We start from the raw sequence: 10,053 nt of genomic DNA, 5'->3' as shown, positions 1-10,053 counted from the left end.
CCCTCCTCTTGTTGAGGAAGGGCCTTCTACGATTTGGATTGGGTATTTTCTATTGGTGCTAAATTGAACACCCCCTCCTCTAACTGTGAAAGTTGCACACATTTTTTTTTTTTTCCTTCATTTGGATTATCCTAAGGGGTCAAAGACAAGGTGATATCTGCTCAGTTACAGAGGAGAAGGTGAACTAGGTTGAAAGAGAAGTGAGGTGAAAGTGTAGGCTCTAGTAGAAGGGGGAGTGAGGCAAAATGTTGGCTTTATGCAAGGCCCTAACCTGCATGAGGTCTAGGTTTGTAGATTTATTTTCATTTTATTTTATTTATATACATGGTTTTCTTTTTTTTAATTTGGTTAATTGTATATTTATAAAATTAGTTTAATATTATATTTGTTAGTTAATTAATCTAAATTTGCTATATTATGAATATTTTCACAGCTATTCATATTGTAAGATGAATTTTGGGAAAGAATTGTGTTTGTGAATTTAGCTTGTCCAATGTTTTGGGTGGTGTTGATAGTGTTGGACCTGCCAACGTTCAAAGGGTCTCCCCAATATGTGGTTCCAATTAGACCACACACTATTTGGGATAGGAGCCCCATCTGGAATATGGCCTGATTATCGATTTAATAAATATTTTCCTTGGCTCTAACTGTCAGCAAGAGAGAGGAGTTCATATGTACCTTTGAAAATCAAGTAAGTATCCCTGATGAGTGTTTGGTTGTAGGTGTGTCAAGGTTCTTCTATTGCGGACGGAAGGAGAAAGCGAGCCTCTAAGAGAGAGGTAATAATACCACCCTAGCAAAGACACATGAATAGAAAGGATCTATCTAACATCCAGCAGAATAGTCCACAAAGATGCGATGGTCATTGCAACCAATACAACACATTCTTAATATGATAAGCATTAAAATAACCAAAATAGTTCAACTACTTTAGCACAGGTGAAAGCAAACATGAATCATAAACATTCACATAATAGTCTTACAAATATTCATAATATATGCATGAATAACATGTTGGCCATCAGGCTTCATATATTAAGTAAAAGTTCCAAGACACATGTATACATCAAACACCACTAGCTCCAAAGTGGAACGTTGGAACCACCACTTGCTCAATGAAAGAACTAGCTTGTCTCTCTAATGCCTTGCAGGAAGAGCCAAGGTGAAAATTCCTTTATTCATACAATGGGGGTGTATATATAACCAATGGGGCGATGTTTCACCTACCTTGTGACTCTTTTATTACGCTCATGATTGTTTGACTTCTTATGACTTTTCAAGTTTACATGACCTTTGTATTTTGTACATGTCCTTTGGACTTCCATTTTCCAATACATTTTTGAATAGTAAATTACATAATCCACAATAATGATGTGGCATATGACGACTCATGACATGACATTGGTGATATGTACTTCTTGATGATATGGAATTGTCAAGCCATTCTTGTTGCTCCTTGTTATGTGTCTGCTTGGGAATGTTCTTCTATCCACCTTCATATGGCTTAGAGGTAAGGAGTCTTTAGTGATATCAGATCTTGAGTTGCGATTGTAAATTGGCGTCCCTTTCCTTTCTCTTGATTGATCAGCTTTCATAATCACCTACAGAGATGTCTTTCATCATGTTTCCCTTCTTCATATCCTTCTTCATCATCCTGTCATGCACTCATAGAGTACCTGCATCTGAAATTCACTCATGATAAGACGACATCAATTCTATAAACCCCTAATATAAGATGCTTCATGTTGATCCACTTACTGAACCAAAACTAGGTTACAGGTTGAGGGAGAGGCTTAGTGCCTGCACAATTGCGCATCTCAGGTAGCCAGGGGTGAAGCTTGAGCCTTGAGACTGCGCAATATGTAGTCCAGGCTAGGCTGAGGAAGAAAATTGTGGAGTTTGGGAGCTCAATGAGCCGGGTTGAGGGGTTGAGTATTGGTTCAATCTACTACGCAGTTATGGAAGGAAAGGGAGGTTGGCTGAATGCGCAATTACACAGCTCAGGAGCTCAAGGGTCAGGCTTGAATTCTAAGACTGCGCAATGTGTAGTTGAGGTTAGGCTGGAGGGTTGAACTGCACAGTTTTGGAGCCTAAGGTTCAGGATTGAGAATTGAGACTACGCAGTGTGTAGTCCCGGGAGGTAGTAACTACGCATTTCATAGTGTTAATAGGTAGGGTTGCAGCTAGAGGGTTGGGATTGAGCAATGTGCAGTTCAGGAGGGCCTGATGAGGCTAAGTTGCTTGAAATTTTTTCAAATTTGGCTAAGTGTGGGATCGATGAAGCTAATGTGAACAGTGATATGACTTGACTATGATTACACACCTAGAACACTTGACGACACTACAACATACATCATACAGGACACATGAACAACATACTTCCCTTAGTGCAACAACTTTGCTACAACTTATGACAAGTGTGATACTAACAATACTCTTTACGATGACCATGATAACACTTGTGCGATAGTGCTTACAACTTTGGAAATGAGTGCAACGGATGTTTACATGGAAAGATAAACTCATTTACACAAAGGTAACCCCTTGAAACCACCAAAAAATCTCATATACATTGTGCAACACTTAACATGCAAAAATACAACATTTTTCTTTTCTTGAAAAAGGGACCAAAACATGTAAAGAAAACACATACAATGGAATTTGATGTTTGTGAAAACAATATAAAAGACCGAGGTAGTCTCCTAAATTTGGTGCAGGGCAAAATTTTGGAGGGTGTTGTAGCAACGACAACACTTGGCTACACGGTGGTATAATTCCATCTTCTCTGTCTTGGTTGACTCTTTTGTCCAAGGTCTCAGTTCTTTAGGGAGCATTGATTCCTCGTGCAAATTACTTTGGCTTCCCCACTTACCCTGTGAATAAAGATGGTCCCCTTTTTTCCTTCTCGGTTTAAACACAATCATAAGATTCAACAATATTGCAATGTTTTAAATTGGCAAGGGTAGTGTAGTTTGTGAGCTTTATATTTTCATAGTATAGTTTTTCATCTATGGTGTTGCTCTACTACCAGAAGGTCTTTATGTAAGGTCCCACGTTACCAACCATCAGTGTTATACTAAGGCTGAATCAAAATGTTTAAGATTTTAAGATGTAAAAGTTAATGCAAGGTCATATATCTATATTTTTATTTTTATTGGTATTCTTTACACTACACACTAATTTCTACTAACTAATTAACCCATGGTAATATTAAAATTCTCATTAAATCTACAGGGTCATGGTTCATCAAGATCCAAAACTTATAACCATAAGTCTTAAAATCACATTTAAATGATAGAGTCTTTAGTGGGATAAATAATATCAATCTTTACAAACCACAATTTCCAATAAGCTAATTGTTCATTCTATTGCAATTAAAAGTGTTTAAGAGTGATTAATTTGATTTTGTTTTAAATAATATGTCTATGAATCCTTTGGTAAAACAAAGGGGAGAAAAACAAAATAATTCAACTTCTAAAGGAGTGGTTTCCAATTATTATGAATTCATATGTGAGCTAACAATTACAACAGTTCACCTACAAAATTTTCCTTCCATGGATTTTTAATTCAATGGAATGATGATGCTTATTGTTTGAGATATTTCCAGAAACACCTTGGTTGCAAATCCTAAATTCACTTAGTCATATTTATAGACAATTCATAGATGTAATTAGCTACAACCATTGAAGCATTATGTCAAATAGTTTGCAAGCATGAAATGTACAACCATTGAGGCATTTTGTCAAACACTTACAACCATAACCCTTAAGGAGATTTCACCACAATTAACTAACATGAATCTAAGATTACATAACTTCTTTTTCATTATCAGTAATGCTAATAAGTGAATGTAATACATAAGTAGAACTGTCATCCATCTTTATTGTTGCATATATAAAAATTTAGGCACATAAATGACTATAAATATTTAATATTTTTTTACAAATAGCTCGCAGCGATGTAGCTACAGCCATTGGAGAATTTTGAACAACGGTTAGCAGTCACAAAACAAGCTGCTAACTATTAAACTATCAAACAAGCAGTCACAAGTTATTTAAACTATCAATGTATTAACCATTGAGACTTTAAAAAAAATAATTCCAAGTTTATATAACAGGATGGTTTCATAAATAGAGATTACCAAGTAAATCACAGCTAAAAAAAAGACAGCAAAACAAACCACCAGGCAACAGCAACAAATCTGTAAAATATAGCAGATTAAAGAACCAGATTCTGAAACTCTATTTTTTGAAATCAAAGTTTGGGTGACATGGCTTAATTTACAGATACCCCATGAAGTTAAAATGAATCGAAACAGAAATTCCCATAAGCGCTATTATTTAAAACCACAACCAAAAACAAATTCCTACTATCTCATTTATCACTTTTGTCAAACATATAATGTGCAAACTTATCTACAGTTGTAAAAAGAGAAGGAAAAACCAAATTTATGCTATTAATATGTTTTCATAAAACTCATGGCAGCATGAATGCTTCATCCATTAAGACATGATGTAAATCAACTTGTAACGAAACTGTACAAACAAGACTTACATAAAATAAACTACAATTATTGTAAAATTCCTTCAACATTTAGTGTGCAACATTTGATATACATCTAAGTTTAAGTCAAAAACCAAATAAACAAAAACCATGGAATGAACTACAAAAAAAAACACAATATAATGATGTCAACATACCTGGAAATGAATTTATACAACTCAAAAAAATGGGAGTATGCTCCAGCTCCAATAGCCTTACCAACTCATTGTGAACCACCCGGTTTTCCTCCCAACCATATCTAGGATGAACTTCTCCCCCTGGAACCCCCGAGCTACAAAAGCTTAGAAGCAGTACCAAAAGACAACAGTAGAGAGATTTGCAAGGCAAACTAAGGAAGAAAATTCTCACTTCCTCTCAATACCACTCATGGCCAACCTCAATAGCTAGAGATCTTAGGATTTTAGTATGAATTTCAGATTTATTTTGGAAGCAATTAGCTACTCTCCATATCTCTCCCTCTCATTATTTTCCTCATGTCTCTTCCACCCTTGGCATCATAATCCACCCCCCAAGTGAGAATACATGAGACTCATATATAGGAGGAGAAACCAATTCTTGTCATAAAGAAGGAGTAATGTGCATGCATTGGATTCCATTTAGAGGAGTGTAACTTAGGCCATTAAGGAGCGGTATCCATGCCTTAGTTAAGGAGAGTGTAACATATGCATTAAAGAGAGCGTAAGAGGAATATTTTATGACATATTTTTAATGAGTGAAAAGGAAAGTCATTCTTTGATCACTGCATAAAATATAGTGTAATGTATTATTTAAAAAGAGAGGAGAGAGAGAGAGAGAGAGAGAGAGAGAGAGAGAGTTACATAGAGCCATGAGAGTCATGAAGGAGATGTGTGAATTGATTGAGGAGATAAAGTTGACTTGTAATTCCTTTTTAATAATAATATCATAGTCTCATAAAAGATAATAATAATATTAATAATATTGAGGATTCAATCAAGATTGAACTATTAGGATTGATTAATGATAAGTTAAGTCGTTTTTCTTCAACTCCACTTGATTACCAATTTATGCAAGGTGATTTACTATTTTTGGAAAGTCGTGCTTGAGATGCTAGACATGACTTTCTATTTTTAGAAAGTCATTCCAGAATTGTGAGAATGAAATTTTATTTAAGGAAATTCATCCATGAGTGGTATTTTTCTTCTGGAGAATAGGGATTTCGCACCCCTATTTCATGCATCTCTATGCCTTAGTAGATTGAGGACTTTGCACCCTGATCTACTCCAAAGATCCAAGATTCCACAACTTGATCTTTTTAAATATTCAAGACTCCACGCCCTAAATATACAAGAGTCCACGTCTTTATATTTCTTGGATTTAGGACCCCACTCCCTAATTTCCATGCCCTCTCATCTATTGTGCTTTGAAACTTTGTGTTTCTCCTTATGGTACTAATTGTGAGATTTTACCCATCTGATGGTTCGCTGGTAAGGCCTTGTTCAAAGACCTACACACATTACAATCTCATAGATCTAAGGAATCAAATGAATTTCATAATGAAATTAACTTAATCACATTTTACCGAGAATGATTCATGACTTCCACAATCATTTTGAAGAAATGACTTCCACAGTCATTCATAATTGAACATCCTTGTTGGAAAATGACTAGGTACCCTACCACATCCTGCTTAGTACAACATTACACATATATAATCACACAAATCATGTATCATCCATAAATCATAATTAACCATCTATTCCACATAACCATGAACATCCATGGGTCTATGTGTCTCAATCTTGGATCACCATCCATGTCATACACCTGCTTCATAAATCGGATGAAAAAGACAAACATGTGTATAACATTTACTTAATAAAAACCATCTAATACATATAATCAAAGATACCACACATAAGAGGAAATATAAATATATAAAACATTGTTCCTCAATCTAGTGATCAATCTGCCATACATAAACATAAAAGGAAATATAACTATGTATATAAAACATTATTCCTCAATCAAGTGATCAATTTGTCATATGTATAACTCATCAAAAATCACCTTGATAGGAGTGAAAAAACTATACTTGGAAAAAAAATAGGACACTACACTTTACAGTACCCTAGTGGAGTTACTACAGGAACACAAACATAGCTCCGCTGCCAGTGAGCCTGGACAATACCCTGGTAGAGTTTCTTGCTTCAACTCTCTATGCAAGAATCCTTTCTCTTCTTTCACCTTTATTTATATATTTAAAAATGATTGTAAATCAAAACTTATTCATTTTATTGGCGGAAGAGGGATCCTGTCTTATTGAGAGTAGGAGAGGTTGTTCCTTCAAAGAAGAATATAGAGACCTCTGATTTAGGTTTTCTCATTTGAGTTTTTCCCATTTTCCTCCTCTATTGTGTGGATAAGCGTGAAAACACAAAAACATAAGGGACTGATTATAGGCATAAGGTTTCCAGAATAGACACAAGTATCATGGTTCGACACAAAACTCTCCTTATGGATGGATCATATTTTTCGTCAGAACATCATTGACCAAAGATATAACCAATACAAAGGAGGACCAAAGGTTAGCCAAATGTTGTAGTGCCACAAGACTATTTTTAACTCGTCCACACACAAATAAGATGAAAAACACGTTCACACACAATGCGTATTTACAGAAATGAAACAAAAACAAGACCAAACAAACAAACAAGAAAAGAAACTATGTACATAGGGAAGGGCGCAACCCTAGATCATCATTGAAAATATTGTTTTAAGTCTTGGCCATTGACAAGAAGAGAGTTCATCTTCTCATCTAGTGATGAAAACAATATGTGTGTTCTCCAAGCTTTTCGTGTGTAGTGAATGGTCCAATCTAGAGGGATTGGAACTTAGTGTGTTTGCATTTGTCCTCGTGGGCTTTGTCGCACTTCAAGACTAGGTCACACACACCAAATTTATTCTTCCCTGCAGAATTCTTATCAAACCACCTCTTGATACGACTCTGGTAAAGAGAAAAAAAATATTTTTCTTTTTTTCTTTCTTCATGTAGCTTGCGAATGGTGTATATCCTACGTTGAACCAATAAGCATGGCTTGCCCTGAGATTCTTGTGAAAGTTGAAGGGAAGGAAAATAGATGTTTGGGGGTAAGATGGCTTCTTTTTCGTGCACCAAGAAGTAAGGAGACGTATTGAGAGAAGCTCTTGGCATGACTTGGTTAGCCCATAGGGCATTCACTAAAGTAGAATGTCAGTTCCTTTGTTTAGAGAAAATGGTCTTCTTAATGATACATATAAGGTTCTTGTTTGTAGACTCAACAAGACCATTCTCTTACGGATAATAATTATTTGAATTATTCAATATAATTCCATTTTCTAATGCAAAATCATATAATCTTAACAATGAAAATTATATTGCATTGTCAAAAACAAGTGAAGTCAGAATGCTGAACCTGGAAATGATATTTTGCTTAAGGAAGTTCATGACTTCCTAATCATTCACTTGCTTTAGTGGAACTGTTTCTACCCACCGTGTGAAGTGGTTTGTAGTAGTGAGAATGCAATCGTTATTCTTTGACGAGTGTGGAAATATCTCACCAATAACATCTACGACCCATTGTTGAAATGGTTCTTCCACCGCAATATCCTACAACGGGGCGGTTGACTTCTTGTTTCAGCTGGCACATTCTGACAGACCAGACACTTGCAAGCATAAGTGAACATTTTTAAATAATGTGGGCTAATAGAAACTAGCCCACATAACTTTATGCATTTTTTTGTCACCTACAAAGTGTCCCCCGACTGGTCCATCGTGGAGATCACACAATACTTTCTTTGAGTCGTGTGATTCCAAGCACCTGAGAAGTACTCCATTGTGGTGCTTTCTAAGAATCACCCCAAGCACCAACTGATAAGATAATTATTTTAGTCTGAGTTCCCTATTTTTCCATGCAGATAAGTGTGAGGGAATTGTTTTGTGCTCATGGTATTGACACACATCAACATAGCAAGAGTTTGCAATAATAGTGGGGGAAGCTCACTCAACATTATACAGTTTAATTTTTTGCTCCCATCCAGACGTATCTTCTTCTTTTTCATCGACCGCTTTTGCTGCTAGCTGACATAGACCATGGCTCTTGATCATGTGAACTTGTGTGAATTCTAAGTTATATTCTTGCAGACTTGTCATCCAGTTCGCTCTTCTCTCACCCAACTCTTGTTGAACTAACAACAATCTGATTGTTGGGTGTGGCACAAAGATAATACAATGATTCTTCAAGAGGTAGGGCAGAAAGTGTTTTACCGCCTTATAGACTGCATACGCTAGATTATCAATAGTGGGATAGTTATTTTAGGCCCGTATAGGCTGTAATTCATGAAAGATATCTACCTCTAATTATTTTGATCATCCTTTTGTGTGAGCTCAATGGAAAGAGAAGTGTTAGAAGCAAAAGTGTAGAGTAGAAAATCTTTCTTGAAATTGGGTTGTACAAAGCTGATGCTTCTATGATAGCCTACTTAATATGGGAAAACATGTCCTTTTTCCTTTTATCCCACTTATATAATGCATCCTTCTTTATCATCTCCTACATAGGTTTCACAATCTAAGCGTAATTGAAGATGAACTTGCAGACAAAATTAATCTTCCCTAGGAAGGACTACATAGCTTTATTATTATCGTGAAGGGAATCTGCATGATCACTTTAACCCTCTCTGAGTCTACTTTAATCCCACTTTTCGCAACAATATGGCCCAATATATTCCCTCGTACAATGCAAAAATACTCTTCTTGGGATTAAGGGATATCCTGTATTTCCGACATTGCTCAAAAATTTTCCTCAAATTGCGTAAGTGCTCGGATCATTTCTTGGAAAACACCATGACATCGTCAAGATAGAACACTACGCTCTGCTTGATCAGTCCATGAAATGCAATGTACCTTTCACGTTGAAATGTTGCACCAACATTGACTAACCTAAATGGAATTCTTCTAAATGCGAGCATGCCCCACGTCATTCGAAAAGTTGTTTTTAGTCTGTCAGGCTCTAAGATGAGAACCTGGTTGTAACCTGAATAACCATCCAGAAAAGAGAACATCTCTGACCCTGATATTATCTACAATATCTATTAAATAGATGGAATAGGGTAGTTGTTGTTGTCTGAGGCACAGTTCAAGTTTCAGAAATCAACATATAAGCATATTTCCTCAAACTTCTTTTTTACTAAGACCAAGTTTGATACCTGGGTGGAACGTCACATTTTATAAATTATATAAGAATCTAGTAGCTTCCTTAAATCCTTTTGGATTAGGGGCTAAAGCATTAGATGTACCTTTCACGACTTCTGTTGGAAAGGCTTGGCCCCTTCTTTAATCGGGATAATGTGTTGGATTATTTGTGTGTCATAAGCTTTCAGCTCATCATATGTCCACGTGAAAACATCTCGGTACTTCTTGAATAAGCAGATAAAGTCTTGTTGCTCATGTGGTGTGCAAAAAGCATTGATATTGACAAACTTCAGATATTTTTC

Source organism: Pinus tabuliformis, chromosome 3_2, assembly GCF_031772625.1.
Source record: "Pinus tabuliformis cultivar Carrire ecotype Pingquan chromosome 3_2, CPIR1, whole genome shotgun sequence".
Taxonomy (NCBI): domain Eukaryota; kingdom Viridiplantae; phylum Streptophyta; class Pinopsida; order Pinales; family Pinaceae; genus Pinus; species Pinus tabuliformis.
The sequence above is the reverse complement of the archived record's forward strand: the minus strand, read 5'-3'. Positions refer to the sequence as shown.